The 19,029-nt window shown below is 41.9% G+C and overlaps 1 pseudogene across 1 annotated transcript in view; it reads left to right on the top strand.

Moving 5' to 3' along the window:
- LOC112627497 overlaps positions 1-10,700 on the top strand; it is a 69,932-nt pseudogene extending 59,232 nt beyond the window's left edge. Inside the window, exon 3 of the transcript XR_003120186.1 lies at positions 9,456-10,700. The product of XR_003120186.1 is annotated as a heterogeneous nuclear ribonucleoprotein A1 pseudogene (transcript). The remainder of the gene's footprint in view (positions 1-9,455) is intronic.
- Positions 10,701-19,029: the final 8,329 nt, after the last annotated feature.

Here is a 19,029-nt window from a genome sequence, read left to right as displayed (position 1 = left end):
TGAGGACTGCATCTTATTTTTCCTTTGTAGCCCCCATAGTTCCTAAATGGAGCCTTGTGGCCAGTTGATAAACCTTTGCTAAACAAAAGAAAAATATGTGCATAAATAAAAAGAGATGACAAGATTTATAGTAGCATGTGTGTATCCAGTATCAACCAGGTGATAATAATACTAATAACAGAATTACCCAGTATGTTTATTGAGTGATTACTGTGTGTCAGACACCATCTTAAACACTTTGCCTGTTACCTCATTCAATTGTCTCAACAACCTTCTTAAGTAGTGACTGTCATTTGTGTTGCCATTTTATGGATGAGGAAACTGGGGTATGTGGATTGCAGTGACTTCCCTATGGTTAAACAGCTAGAGTATAGCAGAGATGGATTCAACTCAGGCTGCCTGGCTGAGAGCCCATGCTCATGGCCACCCCATTTTGCTGCTTCCAAGGAAGGTGTAATGGCAGTGATCAGCCCAGGGAGGCAAAAGGAGGATCTTAAAATAGCAACCCATGCTAAGAGGCAGGACACAGTGAGGGAGACAGGCAGGGGCCGGCTGTGTGCAGAGCAAGAAGGTGGGGCTGAGACCTTCACTGCAAATGGCCCTGGTACAGTCCTCACTTTTCTCTGTGAGTCAGTCCAGTTGTCTTAAAGGAACTGAGATAGAGCAGATGGCCACAGATGTACAGGTGTGTTCCTCCTACCTGAAGGCAGGAAGATGGGTACCATGGAGCCTTCCTTTTGTTTTGTGTTGTGTTCCTGGCAACTAGCAGAAAGTCTGGCACTTAGTACATATTTAATATACAAGATAGTTCAATGAATGTGTGAGGATTCAGGAACTCCAGGATTTCATAGCATGAACAGATATGCAGTTTCCATTTATTTTACTTTAAACCTCTTCTCATCTGTCTGCCAGAAAGCCCAAGTTAGGGGAGAGGATGCACATCTTTCCGTGATGAGATTTTGCTTATCCAAGAAGCCTGCATCTCTCATCATCAGCTCATGCATAGCCTTCGAGAGCCCTGCACTTCTGTAGCTCCAGCGGGTGGCATTGCTATGAGTGATGAAGCCCCCGGATGGTCTCAGTGGTGAGCAAATATTAACACTTTGAATCAATTGCACCTTCTTGATGACTGGGAAAACTGTTCGGAGGCTGGCAGAGAGTTATTGCACCATGCAACAGTCGAGCGTGGCTGATATAGTGGGAGCGAATGGCATAAATGAGTTTAAGGCTAAGATGGATTTGCACTTGGAAACTGAAATCATGCAATGGGGTTTGCTGGTGGAATTGCAAAGTGCACCTGGAAGAATGCCAAGAATAATGCAGATGTCTCAGCCCGTGCTTTTCATTGTAGCCAACTACAGAATGGGAAAATTAATTGTACCTGCCTCATAAGGTAGCAAGTTGATGTACATGAGTTAATGTAAATAACTTAGAATGGGACTGAGTATGTAGTAAGCAATTAATGAGTGCCACTCAGCATTAACACATACTAGGCACCCATAATACAACTAAGAATAGACGGATTGGATTATAAGATGGAGAGGGTTGTCCTCACAAATCCTACAGTGCAATAAATGGTGTTACAACCAGTCACATAACAGTGTTGCAACTGTTGTGCAATGTGATAGGTGTTGTGATGGCAAAAAGACAGAGTGTAGTGCAACTCAGAAGAGAGGCTACCCTAAGCTAGACCTGGATGATCAGGGAAGGTCTCAGGATAAGGCGGCACAATGTGAGGAATAGCAAGCAGGAGGTGGTCAGGTGGAAAACAGGTGAGAGGATGCTCCTAGGCAGCTTATACAAGGACCTGGAGGTGAGAAAGACCGTGTTCATTGTGGGCACTCAATGTGGAGTTAGTGGATATATGTGTTCCCTAAAGCTGCCGTGACAAAATACCACAAACTGGGGTAGCTTAAGACAACAGAAATTTATTCTCTTGCAGTTTCTAGAGGCTAGAAGTCCAAAACCAAGGTGTCGGCAAAGCTATACTCTCTCTGAAGATTCTGGGGAAGAATCCTTCCTTGCCTCTCTCTATCTTCTAGCAGTTGCTAGCAGTCCTCAGCATTCCTTGGCTTGCAGCCGTAGTGCTCCAGTTTCTGCCCCTGTCTTTACGTGGCTGTTCTACTTATGTGCGTGTCTTGGTTTTCTCTTCTTATAGACAACAGTTACTGGATTAGGGTGGTTTCTAATTTGTCCTATTGGACTCGATCCTATTGGTCTAATTCAATAGGATTAGACTCACCCTAATCCAGTTTGACCTCATTTTAACTAAATACATTTGCAAGAATCCTACTTCCAAATAAGGTTATATTTTGAGTTTCTGGGTAGACATGAATTTTGAGGGGATGCTATTCAACCCAGTACAATAGGCGTGGCCAAGGGGAGTAGAAATGATTAAAAGTGAAAAGAAGACAGGAATCAGATTATGAAGGGATTCATAATAAAAAAATAATAAACATTCATGGCACTTACAATATATTAAGCACTGTGGTAGGCACTTTACACATGTAATATGCACACTCCCATTGAAAGAGGGAGAATCAGGTTGACTGAGGCCAGAGGGGAAAATCAGAGTTTACAAAGTGTGTCATCAGTTAGGGTCCTAGTAGAAAATAGAAGGTACACTGGATTAGAGTAATTCAAAGAGGGTTTAATAAAGGGATTGTTTAAGTGAGCAGAGTATAGGGAAAACATAGGAGATAGAGCAATGTGCAGGGCTGCTACCACTCCTGGAAATGGATGGTGTGGGTGAGGGAGCAGGTACTGGAACTAAGACCAGGAAGTCCTGTGAAGAAGCCATCTTGAGCAGAGCAGTGACTTTTGGATGAGAAAGGACGCCATCCCAAGGTGATGACACAGGGAGGAAGCCAACGGAGTGAATACACTAACTTGGTCTCTTGTCAAGACCCTGTTGGCCTACCTCAACCGGAGGACAAAAGAGAACAAGAGAGCCCATGGTGTAGTTCACACGGATAGCATCCTGGGGCTCTGGGCTGAGTGGAGAAGCCTGGAGCATGGATCTGGAGGATCAGACAGAAGACATCTTGCACTGGGACATTGTTGAGAAGGCAGAGCCTGAGAGCCAGAAAATGGGGAAGTTAGGTTGTGATGAGCAAGGTGACATAACCCAACATTAAGAATGCACATGAGGTCAGGCACGGCAGCTCACACATGGAATTTTAGCACCGTGTGAGGCCAAGGGAGGCAGATTGCTTGAGCTGAGGAGTTTGAGACCAGCCTGAGCAACATAGGGAGACCCTGTCTATACAAAAAATACAAATAATAATAATAATCACTGGGCGTGATGGCACATGCCTGTGTTTCCAATTACTTGAGAGGCTGAGGCAGGAGGATCACTTGAGCCCAGAAGACAGAGGTTGCAGTGAGCCAAGATGATGCCACTGCTCTTCAGCCTGGGTGACAGAGTGAGACCCTTTCTTGAAGCCCTGGGATCACTCACCCTCATTCCCTATAGTACTAATATAGATTTATGCATACATTAATCTATTCAGCATGTATTTGCTGAGCATCTAGCATATGTCCATCACTGGTCAAACATATAGTGGTAAACAAAGCAGACAAAATTCTCTGCCCTCAAGGAGCTTACATTCTGATGGGAAAAGTAGATAGTAAACAAATAAAGACAATATACTGACTGTCAGAAGATGATTAAGTGCTATGGATAAAAACAAAGCAGAAAAGGGAAAGAGGGAGTATCAGGGGTGGGGTTGCAAATGGAAATAGAGTAGAATGAAGGTGATATGTGAGCACAGATCTAAATGGAGTTGAGGGAGGACACCATTCTGATACCTGGGGGATGAGGATTCCAGGTAGAAGGAAGATCATGTATGAAGGCTATAAACCAGAGCATGCCTGGAGCATCTGAGCAGCAGCAAGGATGTGCATGCTGGGAACTGACTGGGATGAGATCAGAGAGGTAACAGGAGCCAGATCTGCAGATCCTGTGGTCTTTGAAGGTCTGTGTTCTGCATGATACAACAGCATATTCTGAAATCCTGGCTGTCCTCTGTGAACATTGCTCTCCCATCTGTAAAATGGGGATAAGAGTCCTCATTTTGCTTATCTCCAGTGGTGTTTGTAAGGGTCCAGTGAAAAGATGGGTTATGGTATAGCTTTGAAAATCATTAAGTATAAGGCAAGATAATATTTGTATTGCTTAGTAATTTTGCCTCAGGCCACCTGCTGCTGAGTAGAAAGGCTGCCCATGCCTTCATGAATGTGGCTGTGCTGGACCATTGCTTGACAGCGGGTTGTCATCTTTTCACACAGAAACTCATCTTCCTCCTCTCCTGGGCCTCCAACTCCCAGGCCTCATTTTTAAAACAGCAATTTCTCCCCACTGTGTTTCATGCCCCAAACCTCCTAAGTGGAATTACAGACCAGTAACTCACAGTAGCCTGTTATTTATCCTATATGCAATAAAGACTTTCTGTAGGTTATAGGAAATAAATGTGTTTTTTACTATCATCTGTAGTTCTTATTAAACTTATCCCCATGGTGAGGAAATATCTTTGTGAGACCAAGCAGTTTTATGTCCAAACAGCCAATGAGCTGATAATGGGTTTTATGTCTAGCTGTAACCAGCAGCATTGCAGGCAGCCCTTCTTTCATTGCAGTTAGGAGATGCAGGTTTCTCAACCCATAGCGTGTAAATACTTCTTGTTAATGTAGTGGTCCATGCTTTTAAATAGAGTATCTGGTGTCCCCATGCATGCCTACTGGCTGAAACACAAAATCTGAGATGCCTTATGGAGCTAAAGAAAGAAACCTGGACCAAAAATGAATGGTATGAGGTTATGAAATAAAGATGGAGGAGTGGAAAGAACTCTTTGCACTGGTAGAGTCTTTAAGCCATGAGAATTTTAAAATTGTAGATATAGGAGTTACTCTGTTATCTCCTCTTGGCAGAGAAATGGAAGGAGAAAGGCAGCTAAAATTGCTTGCTAATTATTCAGACAGAAGCAACTTCTCATCCCAGGAAACTAAGACTTAGCATCTTTATCTGTGAAACAGGGATGATAATGCCATACTCCTAGAATTGTGATGCAAAGAAGTCAGCACAGTGCTGATGCCCCGTATGTGTTCAACAAAAAGAAAGCCCTGACTTTTAGTTCTAGTGTTATTCTAACTTGCTAACTTCTTCCCTCTTGTTGTTCCCTTCAGTATAACATACAAGTGAAAATAACTAGCAGGCAATAATGTGCGGCCATGGTTTAGGTGAGAAGACAGGAAGTGAGATCCAAACAGAGATCAACAGCGAGTATGGTTGACACCATGGGAATCTCACACTTTTATCTGGTAGTACGGCATTGGTTTAGCTTGCAGACTAATTTCACAGAGTTATTTAAATGTAAATATACAAATTGGGTTTCTCTGCCATAGCTAGGAAAGGGAAGAAGGAAATGAATCTATGTTTTTTGGTTACTACCATGTGGCACCTACTTTCATACATTATCTTTACTATATTTCCAAAAGAATATAATTTCCATGAGAGCTGAAATTTTGGTCTGTTTTCATTTACCATCTGCTATGGTTTAGTTATTTGTCCCCTCCAAACTTCATGTTGAAATTTGATGCCCAGTGTTGGAGGTGGGGCCTAATGGAAGGTGTTTGAGTGATGGGGGCAGATCCCTCATAAATAGAGTAATGCCCTCCCTCGGGGGTGAGTGAGTTTTTGCTCTAAAATTCCTTCAAGAGCTGGTTGTTGAAAAAGAGCCTGGCACTCCCCAGCCCCTTGCTTCCTCTTTCACCACACCATCTCTGCACACATGGGCTTTCCCTCACCTACTGCCTGCCATGAGTGGAAGCAGCCTGAGACCACTAGATGCCCAATATTGAACCTTTCCACACATCAGAATTGTAAGCCAAATGAACCTTTTCTCTTTACAAATTATCCAGCCTCAGGCATTCCTTCATAGCAAAACAAAATAGAAAAAGAAAACTGGTACCAAGAGTGGGGTCTTGCTATAAAGATAGCTGAATATGTGAAAGTGGCTTTAGAATTGGGTAATGGGAGATGTTTGGGTCATGGGGGTGGATCCTTCATGAATAGATTAAGCCTTTTTTGGGAAGTGAGTAAGTTCTTACTCTATTAGGTCCCATGAACGCTGGTTGTTTAAAAAACCCTGGCAGCTCCCCACTTTCACTCTTGCTTTTTGTTTCACCATGAGACCTCTACAAGCTAGCACTTCTTTGCCTTCTGTAATGAGTGGAAGCAGCCTAAGGCCATCACCAAAAGCAGATGTTGGCACTATGTTTCTTGTGCAGACTGCAGAATTGTAAGCCTAATAAATCTCTTCTCTTCGACAAACAGAGAGCCAAATCATGAGTGAACTCCCATTCACAATCGCTACAAAGAGAATAAAATACCTGGGAATCCAACTTACAAGGGATGTGAAGGAACTCTTCAAGGAGAACTACAAACCACTGCTCAATGAAATAAAAGAGGACACGAACAAATGGAAGAACATTCCATGGGCTCATGGACAGGAAGAATCAATATCATGAAGATGGCCATGCTTCCCAAGGTAATTTATAGATTCAATGCCATCCCCATCAAGCTACCAACGACTTTCTTCACGGAACTGGAAAAAACTACTTTAAACTTCATATGGAACCAAAAGAGAGCCCACATGGCCAAGTCAATCCTAAGCCAAAAGAACAAAGCTGGAGGCATCACATTACCTGACTTCAAACTATACCACAAGGCTACAGTAACCAAAACAGATACATAGACCAGTGGAACAGAACAGAGGCCTCAGAAATAATGCCACACATCTACAACCCTCTGATCTTTAATAAACCTGACAAAAACAGGAAGTGGGGAAAGGATTCCCTATTTAATAAATGGTGCTGGGAAAACTGGCTAGTCATATGTAGAAAGCTGAAACTGGATCCCTTCCTTACACCTTATACAAAAATTAATTCAAGATGGATTAAAGACTTAAATCTTAGACTTAAACCATTAAAACCCTAGAAGAAAACCTAGGCAATACCATTCAGGACATAGGCATGGGCAAGGACTTCATGACTAAAACACCAAAAGCAATGGCAACAAAACCCAAAATAGACAAATGGGATCTAATTAAACTAAAGAGCTTCTGCACGGCAGAAGAAACTACCATCAGAGTGAAAGGCAACCCACAGAATGGGAGAAAATTTTTGCAATCTACCCATCTGATACAAAGCTAATATCCAGAATCTACAAAAACTTAAACAAATTTACAAGAAAAAAACAAACAACCCCATCAAAAAGTGGACAAAGGATGTGAACAGACACTTCTCGAAAGAATACATCTATGCAGCCAACAGACACATTAAAAAATGCTCATCATCACTGGCCATCAGCGTAATGCAAATCAAAACCACAATGAGATACCATCTCATGCCAGTTAGAATGGCAATCATTAAAAAGTCAGGAAACAACAGACACTGGAGAGGATGGGGAGAAATGGGAACACTTTTACACTGTTGGTGGGAGTGTAAATTGGTTCAACCATTGTGGAAGACAGTGTGGCAATTCCTCAAGGATCTAGAACTAGAATTACCATTTGACCCAGCAATCCCATTACTGGGTATATATCTAAAGGGTTATAAATCATGCTACTATAAAGACACATGCACACATATGCTTATTGCGGCACTATTCGCAATAGCAAAGACTTGGAACCAACCCAAATATCCATCAATAATAGACTGGATTAAGAAAATGTGGCACATATACACTATGGAATACTATGCAACCATAAAAAAGGATAAGTTATGTCCTTTGCAGGGACATCGATGAAGCTAGAAGCCATCATTCTGAGCAAATTATCACAAGGACAGAAAACCAAACACCGCATGTTCTCACTCATAGGTGGGAATTGAACAATGAGATCACTTGGACACAGGGCAGGGAGCATCACACATCCGGGCCTGTCGGGGGATGAGGGAGAGGAGGAGAGATAGCATTAGGAGAAATACCTAATGTAAATGATGAGTTCATGGGTGCAGCAAACCAACATGGCACATGTATACATATGTATCAAACCTGCATTTTGTGCACATGTACCCTAGAACTTAAAGTACATATGAAAAAAAAAAACTCTTCTAATTTTTTTTGATAAATTACCCAGACTCAAGTAGTCCTTTATAGCAACACAAAATGGAGTAAGACATCACAGTATTTCCCACACCTAGAACAACATGTAGCATGTAGTAGAGCATCAGTAATATTTGCTGAATGAACTATGGATACTTAGGAAAAGCTCAGCAAGGCAAAATCTATCAGCTATGTGCCACTGTTCAACTCATAAAAATAAAGCAATGCGATTAATTCTCTTATTCTACATAAATATTCATTAGATTAATGATTAATTCCTTCTCTTCATCACACTACCACATGTCTAGTCCAAAATCCCATCATATTTCACCTTTATTTCTGCTGTGACCTACACTTTGTTCTCCTCACCATAACTGAATACCTGTCTTACTGCAGAGCCAGAAAGAATTCAAAAAGAAATATAATAATATTACCCTCCTGTTTAATATCTTCCAATAGCTCCATGCTCTTTGAATATAGTACCAAACTCTTATAGGCTCACAAGAGCCTGCTGTATCTGGCCCGATACATTTCAGCCTCATTGCTTTTTCTTTGTGTTCTGGACTGAGTTGCTTTCAGATGCTCAACTGATCTATGTTCTCTTTTAACTCAGGGCCTTTGCACATGCTGTTCTGTTTGCCTAGAATACTGCCTTATACACCCTCTACCCTTCTCCATACAACTCTCTATCTAGATGATCTCTACTCATTGTTATGTTCTCCATTTAATATCACTTCTTTAGGGTACCCTGCCTGAGACTCCATAAGGTTCCCAACTTCATGCCTTCATGGTGTCCTGTATGCCCCCTTTTCAAACACTTTTCTTTCCCTACCAGGCTAAAAGCCCCATGAAAGGAGAGGTGGATTCTATTTTATTCACTGCTCTGTGTGTGTGTGTGTGCGCGCGCACATGAGTATGGCAGGCATATAATATGTGCTCAATAAGTATCTATTGAATAAATGGTGATCATGTAATACTAAGAATACCCTGCAATGTGAGGTATCATTTCTATTTTTCAGATAAGAAAACTAAAATCTAAAAAGACTAAATTTCAAACTCAAGGTCATATAGCAAATAGCATAGTTAAGAGTCAAATCTAAGTCTGGATCCAAAATCTCTTTCTTCTTTTCCAAAATAATTTTTCTCCAGCTCATCAAATACTCTACTTACTAGAAGGTCACAACCTATGTCATATAGTTGGTTCTAATTTGGAAAGAATTATAATTTACCAGACACAATCAATTCCTTCTCCAGTGATGCAGAAGGCCCCACAGAAGCTTTCAATGTGGTCGCTGGATGACTCTGAGCATAATTATTATAGGAAAGAAGTGCAAAAATAGTTCAGGTTAAGATACGTTTGTCAGCTTGCTCCTTTCCGCCCGTGGATGCCACCGATGCAGCATCGTTAAAGTCTCTCTTCTCCCTGCCATCATATCTAAGTCAGAGTCTCCTAAAGAGCCGGAACAGCGGAGGAAGCTCTTCATTGGAGGGTTGAGCTTTGAAACAACTGATGAGAGCCTGAGGAGCCATTTTGAGCAATGGGGAACGCTCACGGACTGTGTGGTAATGAGAGATCCAAACACCAAGCGCTCCAGGGGCTTTGGGTTTGTCACATATGCCACTGTGCAGGAGGTGGATGCAGTCATGAATGCCAGGCCACACAAGGTGGATGGAAGAGCTGTGGAAACAAAGAGAGCTGTCTCAGGAGAAGATTCTCAAAGACCAGGTGGCCATTTAACTGTGAAAAAGGTATTTGTTGGTGGCATTAAAGAAGACACTGAAGAACATCACCTAATAGATTATTTTGAACAGTTTGGAAAAATGCAAGTGATTGAAATCATGACTGACCGAGGCAGTGGCAAGAAAAGGGGCTTTGCCTTTGTAACCTTTGACAACCATGACTCCATGGATAAGATTGTCATTCAGAAATACCATATCGTGAATGGCCACAACTGTGAAGTTAGGAAAGCTCTGTCAAACCAAGAGATGGCTAGCGCTTCCTCCAGCCAAAGAGGCCAAAGAAGTTCTGGAAACTTTGGTGGTGGTCATGGAGGTGGTTTTGGTGGGAATGACAATTCTGGTCATGGAGGAAACTTTAGTGGTCATGGTGGCTTTGGTGGCAGCCATGGTGGTGGTGGATATGGTGGCAATGGGGATGGTTATAATGGGTTAGGTAATGATGGTGGTTATGGGGGAGGCAGCACTGGTTACTCTGGACGAAGCAGAGGCTATGGATGTGGTGGACAGGGTTATGGAAACCAGGGCAGTGGCTATGGCGGGAGTGGCAGCTATGACAGCTTTAACCAACGGAGGCAGAGGTGGCTTTGGCGGTGGTAGTGGAAGCAATTTTGGAGGTGGCAGAAGCTACAGTGATTTGGGTAATTACAATAGTCAGTTTTCAAATTTTGGACCCATGAAGGGAGGAAATTTTGGAGGCAGAAGCTCTGGCCCCTATGGCGGTGGAGGCCAATACTTTGCCAAACCACAAAACCAAGGTGGCTATGGCGGTTCCAGTAGCAGCAGTAGCTATGGCAGTGTCAGAAGATTTTAATTAGGAAACAAAGCTTAGCAGGAGAGGAGAGCCAGAGAAGTGACATGGAAGCTACAGGTTACAACAGATTTGTGAACTCAGCCAAGCACAGCAGTGGCAGGGCCTAGCTGCTACAAAGAAGACATGTTTTAGGCAAATAATCATGTGTATGGGCAAAAAAACTCGAGGACTATATTTGTGACTAATTGTATAACAGGTTATTTTAGTTTCTGTTCTGTGGAAAGTGTAAAGCATTCCAACAAAGGGTTTTAATGTAGATTGTTTTTTGCACCCATGCTGCTGATTGCTAAATGTAATAGTCTGATCGTGATGCTGAACAAATGCCTTTAAAAAAATAGTTCAGGTTATTTATGTTTCCTTTTTCCTTAGATGCCAGATAAACAGTTGTTGACTGGAATTTCAACTGAGGCAGAGAGATGACCTAGTTAAGTTCCTGGCCTGAGAGAGTGTCAGTAGAAGAGCCCATATTTCTCACATGTATGGAATTGCATGAAGATCTTTCATTTATTCTGCTCTGCTGTGATTCAATGTGATTACTTTGACTAGTGAATTGAAGGTGGCTCTTTAACTATAAACAAGCGAATGGGTTAAAAAAATCAAAATTAATATCTATGCTTTAAATGAGAGGAGTGAAGGGGCTATGATAAAGGTTAGTAGGACACACGGGCTTGTGACTTCATTGTACCCACACCCCTCATTTGTGGGAGGCCACTCACCTGTACATCCACCAGAGGGCAGCAGCAGCAGCAAAGGCCCACCTCCCCTGTGCCACACTTCACGCCACACTGTCCAACCATACGTGGCTATTGGGCACTTGAAATGTGGCCAGTGCCACTTGTTGAAATGATAACAGTTTGGATATATTGGATTAAAGAAAATATATTATTGAAATTCATTTCACCTGTTTATTTTTACTTAAACGTGGCTAAGTAGCAAATTTAAGGTGACATATGTGGCTTGCATTCATAGCCCATGCTATATTTCTTTTGGGTGAAACTGCTTGACACAATCCATGGCATAATAAACAGAATTTCCAAAATAACTAAAGTTTGAATCTCATTTTCAGGCTATGTATATATTACACAAATATCATGTCATGATAACAATTTGGAAGGATCTTGGAGCTTGTCCTTATTTTACAGCTAAAGAAACTGAGGCTCAAAGAGATGAAGCAACTTTGCCCAAGATCAGACCACCAGTAAGTGGCAGAGCTGGACTTTGGACTTCAGTTTCAAACAAAATCAGTTCTTCTTCACTCAGCGAGTGGCCCAGAAATTATAGGTGTCCATGGACTTAGAGTGTACCTCTGAGAGCTCCCATCCCTCTATCCCCAGCACCAGTGGCTGGCACATGGCAGGAACTCTGTTCTACAGCATCCAGTCTGTGTGAGATGCTTTGTTTACTGCACCACACAAAGAATACAAAGACAAGTGCTGCTCAGGCTCTGTTCTCTGGAAGCTCATGGCGTAGTAGAGAAGATACCAGATGGACAGTAACCAATTAAAATCATAAAACAAGTTCTAGCAAAGTACCTTAAAACTAATATGGAAATGTGTTCAACTTCATTAGGAATTTAAAAAATGCAAATAAAAATAAGGATGTGACGTACTTTACTCACATCCTTCCTAGTTTCAGAGGGCCTTAAAGTAGTTCATAATACTACCTTCAAAAAAAAAATCAACAGAAAATAAAATCAACAAAAGAAAAGAAGTTCTTCTTTCTGTAAACGTGTTCTGTGGGAGGGACAAGATATCACCCAAGAAAATGAGTTAGATGATATGAACATTTTAATTGCCATGATGTCCTTTGCATCAGTTTGCTTAGCTTTGAGAAAAGAAGTTAGTTACATCCAATTGGATATTTGATGTACACTAGGAAGAATATTTATCTTTATTTAGTTTAAGAAAATTCAAAATTCCCAGGCTTTTCTTGAGTGTCAAAATGGAAAACTTACTTAACAGAAGAAACCAAAACTTATTCTGTCTCCTGGTATCTACCACAGGACTTGACATATAACATGGACTCAACTCAATAAAGCCTTGCTGAATACAGGAAGGTACCTGCATTTATTCTGTGCCGGTTATGTGCCCATGTACCTTAACAGGCCTGTTTCGATAAGTAAGGTCATTTAATAACCTTAATACCCTGAAAATTTTAGTCTCCATTTTCAGATAAATAACAGAAGCTCCAAAAAAAAAAAAAAAAAATTGATTATCTTGCCCAAATCCCTAATTACCAGGGAGCAGAGCTGCAATTTGGACCCATGATGTATTTTGTTCCAAAGCTTGCATCTTTATGCTGTGTGAAGGGATAGGAGAATAAAGGGAAAAAAGAGAAGGAACAAAAGGGAAAAAGAAAAAAGAGAGAAAAAGGGAGAGAGAGGAGGCAAGAGAAGGATGGAGATAAAAACAAAGATGCAAGGGAAGAAAGGGGTGAGTGAGTATGGAATTCTACCTCTTTCAGCACATAGTCTAAAAATAAAGATAAAGAGAAGGGTCAAAGCTTTCGTGGAAAAAAAATATTCCTGGCAATTTGGAGAGACAGTTTTTAAAACGACAGGTTAGGAATTCATCTACTGTCGAAGGCTTGGCTCTCAGAAGTTCCCCCAGGATGGTTTCTTCTCTTGCCACCTCATTATCGCCGGGAACAATCTGCATGGCCAGTAATGAGAGGATCTTAATGCCGGCAGTCTCAGGGGTGGGTAATGGCTCTGCTCGCGGAGTTGGGGTCACAGGTTCAGGCCTGGATGCTGTGGAGAGAGCTGCGCGGAGCTACAGACCGTCCCCCTGGACTGGCAGTCCATTAGCCCTTACCCCCTCAGCATGGCAGTAATGAGTAGGTGAGGCCCACTCCACAGCCCCTGCCAGCAGGCCCGTCAGAGTGTGGGTGTGGCCTCCTAGTGCCAAGTGCTTCCCGCTGCCAGCCCTGACCAACCTGCTATCCTTGCAGTGCTGTAGGCCAGCCCGCAGGATAGGGTTTGTCAGGATTCGGGATACTCTCAAATTCTGCTCCTAACAACAATGCAATTAACTAGGGAGCCAGATAATTTAAGCTTTATATTCATAAACTATAATATTTATATAGATTCCAATTGTATGTTTTCATCTGTAAGCCCATTCTGTATAGTAGAAAAAAACAGATTTTCTAGTCAGAGTTCTAATCCTAGCATCCCTCTATTAGCTATGTGACCTTGGGCATATTAGCTCATTTCTATGAATCTTGATTTTCTCACGTCATGAGGAATATTAATAATACCAGCCTTATTGGTTTGTTCAGATTATTATTATAAATTTGTTATTAATAACTAACATTAACTAACATTGAGTACTGTGTGTTGGATTCTGTGATAAGTGCTTTTATACATATGATTCTGAATCCTCTGAACTCTACATGTAAATACTACTCTTATCTCTAATTGGCAGATGTAGAAACAGGGTAAGACTAAGTTTGTACGTGTCAGAACTGGGATCTGAAGTCTGGTCTCCCTGACAAACTTTGTAACCTTAACCACTATGCTATACTGAAATTATGAATTTAACACCCAGAGTAAAAGCCTGATATGCAGTACATTGTCAATAATTATATTAGTTGTTTCTCCTCTCCTTTTCTCTTTGTCTAATATAACAGGAGACACTCAGAAAACAGAAATCTGTCTAGGTATTTGAAACAGGGAAGATTCAATACAGGAGATGGTTGCACACAAGATGGAAGAGCTAAGAAGTGAAAAGAGGATATTGAGACAAGGTAGAGAGCAGCAATAGGAGGAAGCCACTGTAACCCCCAGGCTAGAGGAATAGGGGAAAAAGGTGGTAGCACCAAATCCCAGAGACATAGTCACCTTCAGAAGCTAGAAGCACAGAGGAGCCCTGGAGTAGATGCTACCATTTCTGGAGATGCAATCCCAAACCAGGAAAGCCAAGGGTAAAAATACCCTATCCCTCTTCCCTCCTTCTGGTCTCCAATTTCGCACAGCCTCAAATGAGTAATACATACTCAGAAACTCAAAAAGAAGGAAGCTAAGGAAATGTTTCCCGCAAATTTTTCAAAGACAGACAGAAGGGATCTGAGATTAAATATACAGGTAATTGACACATCTGCAATGTTATAAAGTAGGTAAGTTGTGGTGAGCACAGTGGCTCACGCCTGTAATCCCAGCACTTTGGGAAGCTGAGACGGGCGGATCACGAGGTCAAGAGTTCAAGGCCAGCCTGGCCAACATGGTGAAACCCCATCTCTACTAAGCATACAAAAATTAGCCAGGTGTAGTGGCGTGTGCCTATAATCCCAGCTACTCGGGAGGCTGAGGTAGGAGAATCGCTTGAACTTGGGAGGCGGAGGTTGCAGTGAGCCAAGATCGTGCCACTGCACTTAAGCCCAGGCGACAGAGCAAGACTCTGTCTTTAAAAAAAGAAAAGGTGGGTTGTTATTGTCCTCTCTGTTTGACTCTGTCAAGTATTCATTTCATGGCACAATAGTGATCTCATTTTATAGATGAGAAAAGACCAGACATTAACTACTACTCCCAGAGCCCCAAAGAGGAAGTGAGTATTACTTTTGTGAGATTCACAGAAGGCTTTAGAGTAGGAGTGACTGTGAGGACATCATGGGTCATGGGTGAAGAGAGTTTTGTCAGATGGATCAGATTGAAAAAGCACTGCAAGCAGTGGAAATAGAAGAGGTAAAGGTATCAATCCATATATTGAAGGGTTTGGGCTATACTGTCTTTGAAGTTTCTCCAACTCCAACTTTTTTAAAACTTGAAATTCTGCTAGAAGTGAAAGAAATATATTATCCAAATTGTTTTTTATGGTACCTAAAGGCATTCGTTTTCTAATATGAAATTATATCACTTGACCCGTTTGCGTAGGTTCTGTGATGTACCTTTCATGTTGATAAAGAAATTAGTACATAGATAGAGCTAATGTCACTAACAAGATCGGCTCAAAAGGGACAGAGAATTTTGGTCTCTTATCTGCCTTCTTACTACCTTGTGTTAGCAGTTTGGAAAGAGGAGCACAACGGCTATACATTAATATTTTGGTGATTCATTCCTTCTGGTGAAAAGTAAAACTTTTAGGCCCTCCCCGTAAATGGTTCTGTTTGTTCGTGGCGCAGGCAGAGTTTGTTGCAAGGCTAGATGTAAGACTTGTTACTAAATGATTAACTGCCTTTGTTCTGCTTCTGTAAAACTGCTTTCCCGCCCTCCGAATTGTAAAACAAGCCCTGCCTCAGCCGGAAATTCCAAACCAGTATGCTAAAGGTGGCGGGGCCCGATCGCTGCAACCCAGACCCAAGGTTGCATCAGCAAAGGAAAACTGCATTCCCCAGACCTCCCCGGGGCTAGTACCTATCCCACCCCTTTGCGTCGCCAAATAGAAAAAGACACCTGGCCTCGAGGTTACAAAAGAGGCCAATCAATAGCCTGTATGCAAATAAAGCCTAAACGCTATAAAAGAGATGTATCGCCACAAATCGGGGCTCTCTCTCTCTCTCTCTCTCTCCCTCATTCCTCCCAAGTGAGAGGGCCCTGGTGCACCAGTAAATGACTTTCTGCCGAAATCTGTGTGTTGGGTGGTTCCTCGCGCCGACTCTCAACCCCTAAGGAACTTGATTCTAACACTGGAATATATTGTCAGGACATTTGATCTGCATGTATTTCCTTTATACACTCCTTTGTACTAAACTTGATGGATAAACTTTTCTACTGATGTACACACCACATTTCAGCTGTTAGCATGCAACACGTTTGCTCTTAGAATCTTTACCTCTAGCTTCTCCTGGTTCCAATCCATCACCGCACAGTGTAGTAAGTAGACTGCTCATTTTGAAATGCAAATCTGATTGTTATAATGCCTCCCCCAAGCCTCACTTAAAATCTGTCTGTGGTGTCCCTTGCCTTCAAGATAAATCTAAGCTCCTCTAATACCTTTGCTCCTTCCTAAGTCTCTCAGTACTCCCTGCCTTAAACTCTGAGTTTCAGATTTGTTGAAGTACTGACTATGCTATCTTATACTTCCATGTGAATAGTCTTTGCACATGCTGTTCCCCCTAGAGTATCCTTTCCCAACTTCTGTCCCCAGCAATATCTATTTCTTCCTAAGGGGATTTCACCCTGCCCCCACCTCCCTCCTTTTCCTTTGTGTTTTCAATGCGCCATGAACATATTGCCAGTATGGAACTATCGCTCAGTATGTGTAGTTTTGGGTGTGTACAACCTGCTTGAAAGGCTGGCATGTAGTAGAAACTTAATAACTGGCAGCTCTGGGGGTTTGTTGTTGTTACTTTTATTCATTGCTATGTTCCTAGTGTCTAACAGCATCTGATACACAGTAGATATCAAATAAAGGTTTGTTGAATATCCTAAGAGTTGGAGGTTCAAATAGAGAAGTAAAACTAAACAGTTTTAAAGCCTCTATTTATTAAATGTGGTACCATTAAAAGATTGTCTTTAAATCATACCTGCTTCAGAAGGTCCAGTGGGAACTTGCTTCCACAGATATGAAATCCAGTCGTGGTTTTGTCAGAAGTAAGTAGACATTAAATAAGCCAGATCCTCTTTGTGCATGGCTATGTGCTTTTATTCATTTCCTTTGCTCTTTAACCCAACAGCCAGCCACCTGAGACAGGGCTCTAGCTTATTAAGCAAAATTATTCCCAGAATGGAGCTGACCTGGCCAGAGACGTTTGATAAGGAAGAGACTTGGCAGATAAGGATGGATATTTGTGGCTTCTACTATTTATGAATCATCCAAAGTCCAAACCATGCAGACACTTAAACTGGGAGGTTAGTGTGGGGGACAAGCCCTTTCTTAGTAGATATGCATGGCCTATCACCCAGCAATCAGGGATTGGCACTATTTTGTGGCTCTGACTCTGGGAGTGGCTAGTTGATCGAAGCATTCTTTCTCAGCCAGCCCTGATGCAGCCTCCTAATCCTTCCTAGTTTAGAGCACACAGGAAGCCAATGCCAATTCTAGCTTGCTAGAGGAATATGAGCTGCCAAGCCCAATGCATTGTCAAGGAGGCCCTTCCTTGAGGGTGGTGTGGGGTAGTGTTTAAGGACCTGCACTCTGCAGCCAGACTGACATGGAATCTCCACTGTATACTCTTGACACTTGTTAGCTGTATGAGCTTAGGCAGGTTACTCTACCCCACAATGTTCTAGGTTCTGCAACTGTAACACAGGGATGGTAATAAGAGGATCCTGGGTGCCAGGGTCTTTAAATGAGAGTATATAGGCATTAATGCTCAGAGTTGTGACTGAAACACAATACACACTGTGTAAGTCTGGCTCTTATGAGACAGCCCACAATCGTATGCTGAAGGCCTAGTATATTCCAAGTGTTTTTCTAGATGCTATGTACAGAAACATAGAGATGAAAAGATGTGGCTCCAGCATTCATAATCTCAGCCTAGAAGAGATTAGAGACAAGTAAGCCAATCATTGCGATATAGCGCAATAATCTGGCAACTGTAATTTGCAGGCTTGCATAAGATTATGTGAGAGCTCAGAGGGCCTGGGTTCCTGGGTCTGCTCAATAGGAAGACATTAAAGGCTTCACAAATGAGGAGACACTGGAACTAACTCTTAAGGAGGAGCGGGGTTTGGAAAACAGATTAGTAGAAGAGTATATTTCAGATAGGCAGCAATGCACTTGCCAAGATGCAGAGCTAGAGACCAGTGTGGTGTTTAGGGAATTGTAATGTATCCAGGGGGTGATGCATAGGTCTGATGAAGCAGGAACAGGTGAGGTTGAGGAATTCGGCAAGAGCCAATCCCTGGGGTCCCAGATGCAACTTTTAGGAGGTTGGACATAATTCTGTAGTTAATTAGGACTCTCTGACAGTTGTGAGATTCAGGAAAAGAAGAGAGAATTGAGGTGGATGCCTTTTGTTGCATGTTGTGCTGTTATGTTTATTTTGAAGAGAAAAAATAGGAATACATCAGAAACTAAGCTTTCATGAGATCAACATTAGACTTCAGTTTCTGGACATTCAAATATAATAGTATGAGCTAATTCTATTGAGACATGTGGTATATTTTTAACTCTATGATTCCTCTGTCCAATGTTCTCAATCCACAGGAAACTCATTTAGCCTGAAGATTCTGAACCAATTACACAGTTTTATAAGGTCAAAATAAAAGTTGGGAGTCATTTTATTTTTATCTGTACTGGTAGAAATTACAGAATCAAACTGCTTTAATGAGAAAAAACACTAGGATGAGAAAAGTGAAAATAGAAGTGTCAGCACCATCAGAGATTTCTGCTGCGTCTTGGATGCCGGCAGATGAGACCAGGGTTGGGCTGTGAAGTCCTTTGACAACCCCGTCTATATCCCTGAACAAGTTGCCAGGGCTTCAAGAGGGATAGAC

This window comes from Theropithecus gelada, chromosome 1 (assembly GCF_003255815.1).
Source record: "Theropithecus gelada isolate Dixy chromosome 1, Tgel_1.0, whole genome shotgun sequence".
Lineage (NCBI taxonomy): Eukaryota > Metazoa > Chordata > Mammalia > Primates > Cercopithecidae > Theropithecus > Theropithecus gelada.
Note: the sequence above shows the minus strand (reverse complement) of the source record. Positions and strands in the feature narration are given on the sequence as shown.